This window comes from Procambarus clarkii, chromosome 34 (genome assembly GCF_040958095.1).
Source record: "Procambarus clarkii isolate CNS0578487 chromosome 34, FALCON_Pclarkii_2.0, whole genome shotgun sequence".
NCBI classification, from domain to species: domain Eukaryota; kingdom Metazoa; phylum Arthropoda; class Malacostraca; order Decapoda; family Cambaridae; genus Procambarus; species Procambarus clarkii.
The window spans coordinates 501,798-518,704 of NC_091183.1; positions in this window are offsets into that span (position 1 = coordinate 501,798).

Genomic DNA, 16,907 nt, shown 5'->3' on the forward strand with positions numbered 1-16,907 from the left:
CCTATCAAGATTCAAGACAAGTGTGTGTCTTGTGTGTGTGTGTGTGTAATTACCTAAGTGTAATTACCTAAGTGTAGTTACAGGATGAGAGCTATGCTCGTGGTGTCCCGTCTTCCCAGCACTCTTTGTCATATAACGCTTTGAAACTACTGACGATCTTGGCCTCCACCACCTTCTCACCTAACTTGTTCCAACCGTCTACCACTCTTTTTGCAAAAGTTACAAGGAAAAGCTGCGAGAGATACACCTTACGACACTGGAAGACCGAAGAGTAAGGGGAGACATGATCACTACCAACAAAATCCTCAGAGTACTTGACAGGGTAGACAAGGATAAACTATTCAACACTAGTGGTATGCAAACAAGGGGATACAGGTGGACACTGAGTACCCAAATGAGCCACAGGGACGTTAGAAAGAACTTTTTCAGTGTCATTGTAGTTAAGAGGTGGAATGCATTAGGCAGTAATGTGATGGAGGCTGACTCCGTACACAGTTTTAAATGTTGATATGATAGAGCCCAGTAGGCTCAGGAATCTGTACACCAGTTGATTGACAGTTGTGAAGTGGGACCAAAGACTCAAAGCTCAACCACCGCAAGCACAAATAGGTATTCATCTAGATGTGTTTGTGGTGGTTGAGCTTTGCTCTTTCAGCCCGCCTCTCAACTGTTAATCAACCTGTTTACTAAGTACTTTTTTCACACCCCCCACACACACACAAACACCCCAGGAAGCAGCCCCTGACAGCTGACTAACTCCCAGGCACGTATTTACTGCTAGGCAACAGGGGCATTCAGGGTGAAAGAAACTTTGCCCATCTGTTCCTGCCTCGTGCGGGATTCGAACCCGCACCACAGAATTACGAGTCGTGCGCTATTCACCAGGATACGAGGCCCCTGTAAAAATACAAATGAGTACAAATAGGTGAGTACATCACATACATGCGGGTATACGGTAGGGTAGGGACACACTTTGCTGCGCTCCTTGAAAAAGAATCAATAACTCGTGACACCTGAGTGATACCGAGGAAAACCATTGTGGAATTTTATTGCGAAGTTTAACACTCCTGATAGGAAATAGCTGTTTCAGTGACTGTGTCTGATAGAGCTAAGAATGTTGTAATCCACAAGTTAGTAGGGATTATTAGCTAGAGGATCATTACTACAACACTTAACGAATGATAATTGGAAGTACATGTTAAGTAGACAGACTATGGATCACATATCCAAGAAAGGTGAAAGGGATTAAGACCGCAGCTGTTAGCCAAACTAATAATTCCTGGAAAGAGGACTCAGGCTTCTAGGAACAAGGTTACCGCTTCTAAGGATAAGGTTAATCGGATTATACCTTCCTTGAGAGGCGGGGTGAAACGTTGAGGCATGGCTGACTGGAGACAGTCTGGTTGTGGGAGTGGAACTGGCAAGTCGTCTGGGTCTCCGTTGTGGCAGCAGCGAAGTGTAGCAGACAGCCATGCGAGAGCCTGATGACCAAGTTAAGACTTAACTTAGTGACCAAGTTAAGTCTGCAGTAAGTGAGTATTGAATGAAAGACTAACCGGGTGTGGAGCGTTGTAGTAATCATTCCGTATTAGGGACTTAGGCGGAAGTTACGAGTGCAAGTGGTGACCGCGGAGGTCAAGTGGTATATGGGTATTGAAAGTGTATTTACCTAATAGAGTATGTTAATATGTTATTATTTGTCAGAGTCTATTCTTTGTAATTAAATGACAAAACCCGATGGCCTTTAAATACCTTCCATATGTTCACTCATTGTGTTCCAGTACAAACCTAGTGGTACGCCTCAAGGGTCTGGTGTGTGTAGGAGTACACGGTGGTGGGAACGGTTGCTGAGGCAAGGTGTTATGTGTTTTGAAATCGCTGTGTTCGGAATGAACCGGGGTTCAGCGTCACGACATATTTGATGGCAGCGCAAACAGGTTTTGGAACACTTTGAGAGATGAAGGAAGTGTGTTGCTTGTTTAGTTGGTGAGGGAATGTTCGGGAATTGGTAGACGTCGGGTTGTGTTCAAAACAGTGGATACTGGAGTGAAGAAAGAAAAGTCAGGTGAGACCAGGTCAGAGGGGTTAGTAATTAAAGGGACTAGGCTATTGTGGGATACATGTGTGGTTTATTCCTTTCCAGATTCCCGCAACGAGAGACAGCTAAGATGCAAGTCTGGATCACTGAATCATCGGGAGGCAAAACAAGGGCAGTGTTCGTAGTGCGGATTATACAGAGTGGCGAGATAAACTAGCGCGGGTGAATGTGGGCCAGCATGGGCCATGTGCGGCCATGTGCGAGCCAAGCGATGGGTGGACCAAGCGAGCCGCACCTTGCAGTTTGTTTTATATCGTCGGTATGGTGGTAATAGTGAGAAACCGTTGCTAAGGACAAATCAAGCGTGAAAACTACGTAATTTGAAGTTAAATAAATTTCATGTAAAGTGTAAATCGAATATATTAAGGATAATGAAATATTACCTAAAGGACTGCACGAGTTCCTGCGTTGTCAGACGTAGATACAGAAAATAGGCGCAGTGAATTATGGACGCCTGGGCAAAGCGAGCGATGCGTAATTTGCCGTCTGGGGTACGACATCTAGTGTATCGTGGAAAGGTCCATGGAGATGTTTTGTAGGTACAGGTAGCATTATGGAGATGTTACCGTGGGACACAGGGAGCGTGTCCCGTTGGTGGGGGGGTGTTGGCGGCGACGCAGTGTGTATTGGCGTTTGGACGTCGAGTGTAGTGCATGGTTGAGTATTGGCATTTGTACGCCGGGGTGTGTAGTGTAATGCACATGTAGTGGCTTATTAAACGCCAGCATAATGCATAGTATTTACTGTAGTGAAATGTGCATGTTTTGACTGTTGATATCATGGATCTAGTATAGTGCATGACATTGTTGGCATTGTAGCACCAAGGTGTAGCATGTGTAGCATTACTGGTTGTTGTAACACCGGGTGTATTGTAGAAATTAGCGTTGAAGAATGTTAACGTAGGTGGTAGAGTGTGGTGGGTGGCCACTACACAAGAAATTATACCTGACGAGGGTGGGTCAGGGAATTAACGGATTACCAGAGAACAGGGGTTGTTGTGCTGATGGTGTTGGAGACGCCGGGTGTTGTGTTGATGGCGTTGGTGACGCCGTGTGTGGTGTTGAGGGCTTTGGGGACGCCGTGTGTTGTGTTGAGGGCGTTGGGGACGCCAGGTGTTGTGCTGATGGCGTTGGGGACGCCAGGTGTTGTGCTGATGGCGTTGGGGACGCCGTGTGTTGTGTTGAGGGCGTTGGGGACGCCGGGTGTTGTGTTGAGGGCGTTGGGAACGCCGTGTACTCACCTAGTTGTGCTTGCGGGGGTTGAGCTCTGGCTCTTTGGTCCCGCTTCTCAACCGTCAATCAACAGGTGTACAGATTCCTGAGCCTATTGGGCTCTATCATATCTACACTTGAAACTGTGTATGGAGTCAGCCTCCACTACATTACTTCCTAATGCATTCCATTTGTCAACCACTCTGACACGAAAAAAGTTCTTTCTAATATCTCTGTAGCTCATTTGGGCACTCAGTTCCACCTGTGTTCCCTAGTGCGTGTGCCCCTTGTGTTAAATAGCCTGTCTTTATCAACCCTGTCGATTCCCTTGAGAAACTTGAATGTGGTGATCATGTCCCCCCTAACTCTTCTGTCTTCCAACGAAGTGAGGTTCAATTCCCGTAGTCTCTCCTTGTAGCTCATACCTCTCAGCTCGGGTACTAGTCTGGTGGCAAACCTTTGAACCTTTTCCAGTTTAGTCTTATCCTTGACTAGATATGGACTCCATGCTGGAGCCGCATACTCCAGGATTGGTCCGACATATGTGGTATATAAAGTTCTGAAAGGTTCCTTACACAAGTTTGTAAAGGCCGTTCTTATGTTTGCCAACCTGGCATATGCTGCTGATGTTATCCTCTTGATATGAGCTTCATGGGACAGGTCTGGCGTGATATACACCCCCAGGTCTTTCTCTCTCTCTGACTCTTGAAGTATTTCATCTCCCAAGTGATACCTTGTATCTGGTCTCTTGCTTCCTACCCGAATCTTCATTACATTACTTTTGCTTGGGTTAAACTCTAACAGCCATTTGTTCGACCATTCCTGCAGCTTGTCCAGGTCTTCTTGACCTTAATCCTTCTCATAACTTTGGCGTCGTCAGCAAACATTGAGAGGAATGAGTCTATACCCTCTGGGAGATCATTTACGTATATCAGAAACAGGATAGGTTCAAGCACAGAGCCCTGTGGGACTCCACTGGTGACTTCACGCCATTCTGAGGTCTCACCCCTCACTATAACTCTCTGCTTCCTATTGCTTAGGTACTCCCTTATCCACTGGAGCGCCCTATCAGTTACTCCTGCCTGTTTCTCCAGCTTATGCATCAACCTTTTATGGGGTACTGAGTCAAAGGCTTTCCGACAGTCCAAAAAAATGTAGTCCGCCCATCCTTCTCTTCCTTGCTTAATCTTTGTCACCTGATCGTAGAATTCTATCAAGCCTGTAAGGCAAGATTTATCCTCCCTGAACCCATGTTGATGGGTTGTCACGAACTCTCTTCTCTCCAGGTGTGTTACTAGGTTTTTTCTCACAATCTTCTCTGTCACCTTGCATGGTATACAAGTTAAGGACACTGGCCTGTAGTTCAGTGCCTCTTGTCTGTCACCCTTTTTAAATACTGGTACTACATTAGCAGTCTTCCATATTTCTGGTAGGTCTCCCGTTTCCAGTGACCTACAATACACTATGGAGAGTGGCAAGCAAAGTGCTCCTGCACATTCTTTCAATACCCATGGTGAGATTCCATCCAGCCCAACAGCTTTTCTCACATCCAGCTCCAATAAGTGCTTCTTGACCTCATCTCTTATAATTTCGAATCTTTCCAAGGTCACCTGGTTTGCTGCCACCTCTCCTAGCGCCGTGACTTCTCCTTCTCCTATTGTAAAGACCTCCTGGAACCTTTTGTTGAGTTCTTCACACACCTCTTTGTCATTCTCTGTGTACCTGTCTTCACCCACCCTAAGTTTCATCACCTGTTCCTTCACTGTTGTCTTCCTCCTGATGTGACTGTGTAGTAGCTTTGGTTCGGTCTTGGCTTTATGAGCTATATCATTTTCATACCTTTTCTCAGCTGCTCTTCTCACACTAACATACTCGTTCCTGGTTCTCTGGTATCTCTCTCTACTTTCTGGTGTTCTGTTATTACAGAAGTTCCTCCATGCCCTTTTGTTCAGCTCCTTTGCTTTCATACATTCCCTATTAAACCACGGATTCTTCCTTTGCTTCTCTGTTTTTTCCTGTCGGCCTGGGACAAACCTGCTTACAGCCTCCTGACATTTTTGGGTGACATAGTCCATCATGTCTTGTAAGGACTTGGTTCCGAGTTCAGTGTCCCAATGTATGTCCCATAGGAATTTATTCATCTCCTCATAGTTTCCCTTTCGGTATGCCAGCCCTTTGTTTCCCAGTTCTTTTTTGGGAGTGATAATTCCTAGCTCAACCACGTACTCAAAGCTCAATACACTATGGTCACTCATTCCCTAGGGGGCTTCCAACTTAACTTCCCTTATATCCGACTCATTTAGGGTAAATATCAGATCAAGCAAGGCTGGTTCATCCCCTCCTCTCGTTCTTGTCGGTCCCTTGACGTGTTGAATTAGAAAGTTTCTTGTTGCCACATCCAGCAGCTTAGCTCTCCATGTGTCTGGGCCTCCATGTGGGTTTCTGTTCCCCCAATCTATCTTCCCATGGTTGAAGTCTCTCATGATTAGTAGCCTGGAGCCGTTCCTGCTAGCCACAGAAGCTGCTCTCTCTATTATATTGATTGTGGCCAAGTTGTTTCTATCATATTCCTGTCTGGGTCTTCTGTCATTCGGTGGGGGGGTTATATATCACTACTACTATAATTTTCTGTCCTCCAGTTGCTATGGTGCCTTATATGTAGTCACTGAAACCTTCACAGTTCTGAATTACCATCTCTTTGAAACTCCAACCTTCTCTTAGTAGCAAAGCTACACCACCTCCTCCTCTCCCTTCTCTCTCTTTCCTCACTACATAGTAGCCCTGTGGAAACACTGCGTTTGTTATGGTGTTTGTTACCTTTGTTTCTGTGAGTGCTATTCTGTCTGGGTTTTCTTCTAGTGCTCATTCTCCGAGTTCACTTATTTTATTTGTAGTCCCATCTATCTTAGTGTACATTGCCTTGAAGCTCACTTTCTTCAGTTCATTTTCTTGTCCCTTTCTTGGCGAGAATTTTGCTGGTGTGGGAAGCTTTTCCGTGAGTGAAAAGATCTGTGAGGTGGTTTGCAGGGTCTCATAAGAGTTTCGGGTGAGGGGTGGGGGTTTCAAGGAAGGGGGGACATGTAGGGTGTGGGTTAAGGAGATAAGGGGGCATGGAGGATACGGGGTGAGGGGGGAAGAGGGATAGGGAGGGTATGGAATGAAGGGGGAGGGGGGACAGGGGGGGGAAGGTGGGAGGGGGGACATGATGGGAATGGGGAAGGGGTGACAGGGTAAGAATGAGGTGAGGGGGAGGGAGGGTTGGGTGGGGGCAGGTAGGGTGAGGGGAAGGGAGGGTTTCTATGCAGAGTGGGGGTGGTGGTGTTGCCCTCCCCTCTGGTGTTGCTGGGATGCTGGTTTTGGGTTCGTCTCTTGTCTCTAGGACTGTTGTGTTGGGGGCTGTGATTTCCTGGTTTGCTCCTCTCTCCCTACGCTTCCTCCTTGCCTCTGCTGCCCTGGCTCTCTCCTCCTTCGTCCTGTCCCTCTGCAGGAATACTTTCTTGTATCCCTCCACATGCTGCAGTCGACTCTTCCTTTTGAGAATATCCTCCTTCGTGGTTTTGTTTGTAAACACCACCTTTACAAGCCGGTTTCTGTCCTTAATGTACCAGCCCAACCTGAAAACCTTCTCAATGTTTCGGTCAGCCCCTTCCATCTGTAACCCCCTTCAGTAGCCCCTGTACTACCTCTCTATCCTTGCTATTCCATTCTTGCCTGTTGGATCCTTTCTGTTCTTTGATGCCTACAACTACCACTGATCTTTTTCTCTCCAGCAGCTGAGTGGTGCACCTTGCTGCTTCCTGTGAGGTGGCTGCTTGCATGGCTACCTCCCTCACTGTGTCCATAGCTTCTGAGCTCTTTTTCAGTATGTCTGCAAATGTTTCAGGTACAGAGGCATTTCCTTCCAATGCAACATTCCCACCCTCCCCTTGGATGATAATCTGATGCTCGGTCTCTTTATTTTTCTCTGTGAGGGATTTGATCTCCCTTGCTGATGTCAGCTCACTTTGCAGGTTGTTAATTGTAATCCTCATTTCCTGCATCTCCTTCCTGAATTTCTCCAGAATTTGGGTTAACATGTCCTTCGTTTGGTCACTCTGGCTGTTCCCTGTGTCCCTGTTGCGTCCACCTGCCATTTTCCTCTTGTCAAGAGAGAGAGAGCAAGAATAGTCCTAGTGTGAGAGTGGGTGTGGTGGGGGGGGGGGGGGGGAGTGTTTTAGGAGATTGGGAGTGGTGGGGGGGGGGGAGTGTTTTAGGAGATTGGGAGTGGTGGGGGGGGGGGGGAGTGTGTTGGGAGAGTGAGATGGGGGTTAAGAGGAGGTGGGTGAGGTGTAGTCTTCAGATTACGGCGGGGTGGGGGGGTGTGATTAGCGGCTTATCTGGGTTCCCAGTGAGCTCATAGTTGCTGTCCCTGTTACCTGTCTACCACGATTGTATTATTGAATGGAATGCAATAGTGTCTATGATATGATATTATATAAACCTTGCACACTGTTGGAGGCTTATGAGAGACACTTACCAGCCAGCCCCCACAAGCACTCTAGGTGAATACACGGCGTGACGTCGGTAATCCTGTGAGGTCTTCAGGTCTCCACGTGGGTCCCGGCTGATGCGACTGATGCTGCCTCAAGAAGTCGATCTTCACTAGCTATCTTCACTAAATTCACTAAGATAATTCACCACGAGATGTGATCAATGTGTTGCATTACAATGCCACTGTTCAATTTACACTGTCCCGATTCTCACTGCACCGTACACCCGCTCCCTTGACCCTATTATTCCCTCGGTTAATGCGGACCACTCACCCTACACGTCTGCTCACAATCAAGGCTGACCCAAGACGGGTGTGTTGTGTTGGTGACGTTGGGGACGCCGGGTGTTGTGCTGATGGCTTTGGGGACGCCGTGTGTGGTGTTGAGGGCATTGGAGACGCCATGTGTTTTGTTGAGGGCGTTGGGGACGCCGTGTGTTGTGTTGATGGCGTTGGGGACGCCGTGTGTTTTGTTGAGGGCGTTGGAGACGCCGTGTGTGTTGTTGAGGGCGTTGGGGACGCCGTGTGCGTTGTTGATGGCGTTGGAGACGCCGTGTGTGGTGTTGAGGGCGTTGGGGACGTCGTGTGTTGTGTTGATGGCGTTGGGGACGCCGTGTGTTGTGTTGATGGCGTTGGAGACGCCAAGTGTTGGGGACGCCACTGGGTGGTGTAGTGTAGTGGCGTTTGGACGCCTGGTATGGAGTGTGGTGTTGTGGAGTATATGGTGGTGCAGGGGCGCCAGGTAGTGGTCGGTAAGGTGAGTATCGGCGTAGCAAGGTCTGTGCATTATGACGCAGGAAGTGGTTGTGGGGTTGTGTGGCGTTATAATGAGGTCATAAGTGGTTGGGATGGCCAGAAGTGATGAGGTGTCAGAGTGGGTAAGTCTTATGGATAAGATGAAATGTGGATAATTGCCGGACTTGGTGGCTGCAGTAGGCGAGCCAAGTCGATATATCTAGCAAGACTCATAAAAGACTAATAAAACTTCATTATTTTCATTAAAATTTTAATTAATTAAGTCGGAGTGGAAAAGTCTTATGAATTAGATTACAATATGGAATTTAAAAATTTCAGGTGTTGATGGTTGCAGTAGGCGAGCCAAGTAGATATACTAATGTCTCATTAATTAAGTTGTTACAGGAATCTCGCTAGAGGCGAGCCAGTGGCAGTATGATGCTTTAGTGACATTAGTTGTGAAATTATTTTAAGGAGGTAATTATTGTGATAACGTATGTGCATGTATATACTGTATATTACCTCATCGGCACCATTACTGAGTGTTAGGCTTGAGAAGGTCCCCCGGGATCATGTCACAGAGCTTCAGGTAGAGTAGAAGGGAAGCCATGAGGCTACACTCAATAATTCTAAAAAAAAAAGGGGGAGGAAGTGAAGCCAACGTGACGTTATAGGCGAAATTCGCCCCCTGACATCAAAGCAGGGATCAGGGCCAGCTGCAATGGCTTTGCAGCTGCGCTCAGACTATATACGGGGAGAGAGTAAGGAGCCGAGGGGGTGTCATGTAATAATGGGATCGAGCCAGGAGGCTCCGAGTGAATATTTTGCAGGTTCAGCGGTCGGGAAGGTGTGAATACAGGTGGACACACTCTGGGCATATGGACCTAGAGTAATGTGCTACAGCTGTGGTGAGCACAGCAAGGAAGGATGACCAGAGAGCTGTGAGGTATCTACAGCGTTCTGGGGTTGGTGCCCTGGAACGAGACGGCAGCATAGACCCGAGGGAACATGACCCTGGGGTAGGAATCTCCGTTGCTCTGGTGGCCAGGATCACGTTAGCTCAGAGCAACGATGGGACATTGACAACATTCACCAGGCTGGACAGCCTGGGTTTTGTCTGCGTCATGGAGGATCTATGATCTAGCAACCATGGGACACGAAGACAAAAGAAGTAATGCTGCCAATTGTGGAGGAGGCCAGTGAAACATTGTGTGATCATTGTAAGCCCTTATGTCAACAGTACAGGGCAAGATGTTAAATTGTTATTAACTTGTCACTAAGGATGAAGAACCTTAGATATATATGTGTTGTATATATATTAATGACTAGTGTCATTTCTGTTTAACTGCCAGCATTCTGGTCTATGTAATTTTATTGTTATGTTTGTATGTAATTATACGTCAGCAGTTTAGGTATATGTGCATTGTTGGAGATGGGAAAAAATATTACAGACTATTTTACCTATGCTATGATGTAAATATAATGTATATGTTGTAGAAGTGTTGTGAGTCATGTAGGGAAAATTTTAGTTTAGTTCATCGTGTGCATGATGAACTTATTGGATGAATTTTTAGTTTTACATATATGGTGGGTGCATCCTCCAGGTCCTTGCACCAATGGAACCATTGCAATGATGCATATGGGGACATATGCGTGTTTAAGGAGGGGAGTGGTGTTGTAATCCACAAGTTAGTAGGGATTATTAGCTAAAGGATTATTACTACAACACTTAACGAATGATGATTGGAAGTACATGTTAAGTAGACAGACTATGGATCACATATCCAAGAAAGGTCAAAGGGATTAAGACCGCAGCTGTTAGCCAAACTAATAATTCCTGGAAAGAGGACTCAGGCTTCTAGGAACAAGGTTATTCTAGGGATAAGGTTAATCCGATTATACCTTCCTTGAGAGGCGGGGTGAAATGTTGAGGCATGGCTGACTGGAGACAGTTTGGTTGTGGGAGTGGAACTGGCAAGTCCTCCGGGGTCTCCGTTTGTGGCAGCAGCGAAGTGTAGCAGACAGCTAAGCGAGAAACTGATGTGATCTTAGTGACCAAGTTAAGTCTGCAGTATGTGAGTATTGAATGAAAGACTAACCGGGTGTGGAGCGTTGTAGTAATCATTCCGTATTAGTGTTATGATCTCAGCCTGCAGGAGAAACGAGTCTCCCTTCTTGAGAGTTATTCAGCAAGCCTGACCTAACCAGAAGGTCTAAGGAATATAGAGGTGATAACCCATATGTAAAATAGTTGCTTGGATATGTATAACAGTTTGAGATTATGGGCAATGAAGGAAAAAACAGATAAATGACTGGCTAGGAGATGTGGACATTTTGCTGGAGGCGTGAGGCTCGCTTCTGGAAGGGCTTTGACCTCACTTGAGTGCCAGACATCGCAGGGGAAAGCTGTGCTCCGTGAGCTCCCGTCAGAAGGGAACCCCTAGTGATATATCTCGAAGAGAAGAGAAGTGTGTAGACGTGCCAGCTGTGGAACCGAGCTGGGAACGTTGTGATCTCAAGTCCTGGTCGACGAGCAGAGTTTAATAAGCTACTCAGAGGCATTTTCGTGGGCTGTGTGGAGCGCCCTGACCAGACGCCGTCAGAGGGAAAGCGCCCTCGATCAATTAATCTGTGGTAAGCACGATATACGCCAGTTCATAGTGATCACTTGTAGTTGGTCGTGTGCTCAGCGACAGTAGCGATGTTTATTTTATAAGTTAGACATGTTTTAATAAGGCAGAAAGCCTGAAATAGGAGAGTGAAGAGGGAGGAACACGGAGCGACGTCCGTCCTCTCTGAGCTCTGACCGACGACTGAGGGAGCCCGGCTCCGGACGGAGGAAGACCCTCCCAGTGAGTGAGGACCGCCGCCAGGCGAGGTGGAGTATGGACCCGCCCAAAACGGGGGAGTCCACTCTCACTGTATGTAGAGAACAGATAGAGGTTTGAGGCAAACATATTGTGTGAATATTTTTTGTTTATGTGTTAAAGGGGAACATTTTATTGGAGTGTCGATGGGTTGCAGGTTTGTTCTTTGGGGAAGAAGTTGCTGAGAACTTCGAAGCCAGCAGATGAAGTAGCTGATGAGACTCCAAGGTAGTGGAGCAGAGGACCTCGAGCTGTGAGGAGAAGCAGCAGTGAAGAGGAGTGTCACGTGCTTCTGTAGAGGTGGAGAAGCACCATAGTTGCTCGGGGAAACTTCATGGTGTAGCAGCCAAGAGAGCTGTGGAGGACCCTAGCAGAAGGGTGAAGCACCGTAGTTGCTCAAGGAAACTTCATGATAGCAGCCTGGAGGAGCTGCAGAGGATCCTGGTAGTGAAGCCCGGAAGAACCTGAAGATATCAGGGTAGTGAACTTCCAGAGGTGGAAGGGAAGTTCTGGTGGATTACTTATAGGGAGTTGATAGTGTTTGGTTGTCAGTAGCGTGCAAGACGCAGTGAGAGGTGAGTGATTGTTGGTATTCTGATGTCAAGGAGTGTTTTACACTGAAGTTTAGAGTTACAGTCGTAGGCTGGATTACCTACAGACGTATGCGTTCTAGGACTGATATTGATCGATTAATCATTGTTGTGTATCAATGAACATTTATACTGATATATGTTATTGCATTCAAATGCTGATTTTCTATATATACATTATCTTGCTGATAGTGCGACAGCGTATGTAGACTTGATCAACTTGAGGAGGTTGATAGTATCAGGTGGTGAACCAGGAGATAGGATACCACTTGATAAGCTGATGACAGAGTTCTGATGGTGTTGGAGTGCAACCTGATTGTAATATTATAGAGTATAGGATTCATTATTATTATATGTGTGTATGTATTGTGTGTGTGCTTTGTCCAGTAAATGTATCACAATTTGCTGGTGTTTGCCCTTGTCCTAGTGAGGCTTCCCAGGAGGTAGTAAAGAAGGAGAGAGAAAGAACCAAGAACTACTGCTGTGGACAGGGTAGGAGGTAATACTAGTAAGTCATAGGGGATTGAGGAGATCATATCTCATAAGGAGAGAGTGGGGAGTCACAGCGGCTCGAGTGGGTGTGTGCACGTGACAACGAGGCTAAGTGTTGGAGCCGCATCCCCTAAACGTGTGACGTTGAGCCCCTCTCCAAGAGCCAGAAGCGCCAAGGGTGGTCTCCTAGTGAAGTATAAGCACTCTACCGAGTTGTGTGGGTTGGGTTGTCCATAGAGAAGAATCAACGACGACAACACCAACCAACCCACGACTATAATAATTAGGGACTTAGGCGGAAGTTACGAGTGCAAGTGGTGACCGCAGAGGTCAAGTGGTATATGGGTATTGAAAGTGTATTTACCTAATAGAGTATGTTAATATGTTATTATTTGTCAGAGTCTATTCTTTGTAATTAAATGACAAAACCCGATGGCCTTTAAATACCTTCCAATTGTTCACTCATTGTGTTCCAGTACAAACTTAGTGGTACGCCTCAAGGGTGTGGTGTGTGTAGGCATACACGGTGGTGGGAACGGTTGCTGAGGCAAGGTGTAATGTGTTGTGAAATCGCTGTGTTCAGAATGAACCAGAGTTCAGCGTCACGACAAGTAGCCAAGTAAGCAAGAAGCACGACAATCGTGCCAAGGTGGAAACATGACTCCTGTGGCAGCGGTATGAACACAAACAAAACCTACAGAACATAAATCGCTTCATAAACCTCACCTAGTTTGTGCACTTGGGGGTTCAAGTGACCGGTAAGTATCAGTCTCTTGTGTCAATCTAACGGCGTACAATGTTCATTTAGTATAAAATTTAGGCTTTGATATAAGCTAAAATAACACAATCGAATCTCGAGTAATATATGGCTCAATTTGGGGCCAATCGCCACCAGAAACCCTCCCACACCTTCCCCTCCCCCCCCTCTCACCACACCACCCCTCCACCACACACACACACACACACACACACACTCACACACACCATACCACAAGTAGGGAGTTTTACGAAGTAGCCCGTCCCCCTCCATTATAGATGAAGTGGTTTCGGACACGTCAAAAGTTGTAATAAGGTTGCCGGAACGTTTGGGACAACATTGGGTGACTTGAGGGGGGGCGTGTTGCCTGTTGGAAATTTCCAACACTAATACAATACTATTGTATTATAATAAATCAGTATTAAAATATACTAATTACAGTAATTACTAAAACTTACTAACAGTAATGTTCACATAAACTAACCATTATATCTGCATATTGATACTGGAATTCTTACGAAACCAAGCACCAGTATTGCGTCAGATTATATCTAGTTAAACACATTTATAACCAGTGTGTTAGAGAATTGAATGTGATTCTCTAAAATCATCAGTATTCCGTGTGATAATTATTTATGGATAACATAACTCCCAAATAATTCTAAATCGAGAGATTTTAGTTACAATTGTTATCAAGTAATAATTTTACCGTCACGCGTGAATGCCATGGAGAAACTAAAATCTTCTCCATTTCTTGTTTACCACCATAAGACGAGAAAACAATAATATTTAAATCCCTAGAATTACAACCCAGTCTTTATTAAAGTATTTCAACCACAATTGCACGAAATAGTATTATTCGGGATAAATAATTTCTGTGGTGAATGCGGGACGCGGATTGAGGAGTGAGAAGCCATTGTGTAGAGAGACGCCATTGTGTGTGTGGAGTGGCGTACTCGTGTTGCGGAATTGAGCAACAACGGTTTTGGCGTCAGAGTCTGAGACACCTGACGTTGAGATTATCAGCATGAATTACACTGATACTCAACCCAGAATGAATTATTATTGTTCTACGTGATCTGCAGTGCTCGGTCAACTAATAATGCGTCGATATTCAAGCCAAGCTATCAACCACGTGTACGACATTGTGGAAGTTTGAGATTGAGACGCGATACGGCAGGCTTCAGCAGAATTTGCACCTTTCGATAAGTATATAGTTCTGTTTTGATGCATCATTAGAGATTGTATATGTCGTGGGCAGCCTGTCGTTATATCGAACGACTACAAAAAATCCAACATTAGTATCGCACTAATTTTTATTTTATATTTCATGGATATTGAGATTAAGTAGCCTAGTTCAATGCTACGTAATATCCCTTAAATTACAGCTCGTATGTGAGGAGTCAACGAGTTGTTACCTACATTCGTGTTATTCACCTCTAAGGGCTTCTACGAGGAATTCCTGAGATCACGAGAACGAGGCGTGAATGATGTCATAGAAATCGTCTTAAAGCTAAGACTTTTTGTACACATTTAATTACTCCAATTTTTGTTACTTGTTCATGATTCTATCTAATTGAATACTCGTCATGTACACTGGAGATAATATGTGTTTATTTAGATGATTATTTTCTAATGCTAATAATCTTTATAATTTCTGGTGATAATCGCCTATTGATTCTTTAATATTTTGGTCACAATATAATTTATCAAACAATGAACTGGTGCACGAACCACACTAGTTTCTAGACGTATTTGAAGTTCTAGCAATACCCCCCCAATGCAGGTGTTTGAGGCTCTGACTTTAGTCAATTAACCATACAGCCCATTAATTATTTAAGTGATTATGCTTTCTAATATTTATCCATAGACACTGGTTCTTCCTTGTGTTTCTAATGATCACTTTTTATTAGTTTCCCTCTATTCTTAAAAGTGGGTGGTCCTTCATAATTGATTTCATTAATTTAGTAATTAAATAAATTGAGTCAAGCCCCAGATATCCCACAATATGGTCCTTCTCGAACCGGATAAATATAAATATAAATATACTAATTAGTAATAACTAATCACCGTGTGAAGTAGTCTAGACTAACCCCATTAACCCATTTTGTCTACCAACAGCGTAACACATAGGTTAGCCTAATTCACACCAATTCATTGCTACTTAAACATCATGTATAAGGTAGCACTCGTGGGACACAGTCAATTACCCACAACACTTAGACCTACACTTCATACTGAAGTAAGAATCTTTAGGTCACCAGGAGCAACAGCTCATAACTTCTATAATAATTCCTCACTAACACCAACTATGTGTTAACCATTATTGGGCTATACAAATATTTCAATGTATGGCTGTCAGCAGACTGTCCATTAAAGCCTGAATTCAATTCATAATTACTGATTCACTCAAGTCAGCGGATCATTAACATTTTAGGATCCAGTATACTAATACAAATTGCTGATCCCATACTAATTAATCAATACTAACCCTGATAACATTTCATTCCACAATTAGGAAGTACATTCAGGAGTTAAATATTATTTACGGCAGTAGAATGCTTGCCAAATACAATTAATTCTCTTGTGTTCATATAATTTCTTATACACATAATTTCTACCCGTGTATATATTATATAAAATTACAAAACCCAAAAATACAGCACAACTAAATATTCACATTATTGCACCACAATATAATCTTTGCCAACCTTTATTAGGTAGGAATTTAGGCTGTGATTGTGCTGAATTTGGCACAAACACAGACTAAATAAATTTGTAGTTTCTTAGGTAGAAATTCTCACGACTAGGCTTGAGCTAGTTAGTGGTACATATATTATTCATTCTTGTGCTGACCCTATCAAGGGTGGGATTAACCATTTAATGTGTAATTATATTTTATTGCATATTTCTATGTACATCTTTGAGTGTTACTGTAAGTTCACTACCCATCCAAGGCTGATTTTGAAGAGCTAAGCTGAGGAACACCTGTAGTGAGACCAAGGTACCACTCAAATCTTAGTTGCTTATTATTAGGTAGGTAGCTAACCTCTAAATGAGGTAAATTACAATCAGCCTCAAGAAAATATCAGGCTGTCAATAATTATACCTGCTCTACATAAAGGAGCAAGTACCATAGCTGTCCAAGTAGCTATATAAGCCCTATAAGGCTCAAATTCACAGCCAGAATGGCTACTCCAGAAAAAAACTGCAAGATTCTTGAGAGGTATTCAAGTTCACCTGTCAAAACTACTTGTCAAATGTGACAACTGTATAGGAACTAACTCAGTTGACATCTTCAGGCTAGTAAGTTCCACAAGGGTGGCTAACCTAAAATACGACCATGTAAAGGTTATAATCGAGTCTTATAGGAACATACTCCATGTCAGTAATACTGACCCAGACGAATTACATCTGATAGAATCTGATCTTGATGACTATGAATATATCATTCAAGACAAGTTAGACCAATATAAAAAAGTGCTTGCGACACAAGATGTTCCTGAGTGGATAGAACATTTTTTTAGTAGACCTACACCCGAGCAAGCACCCAGCTCAGATGAAATACATGAGCTACCTCAAGATGAGGAGAATCCTCTAATCAATACTGATCACTATACAGGATCAAC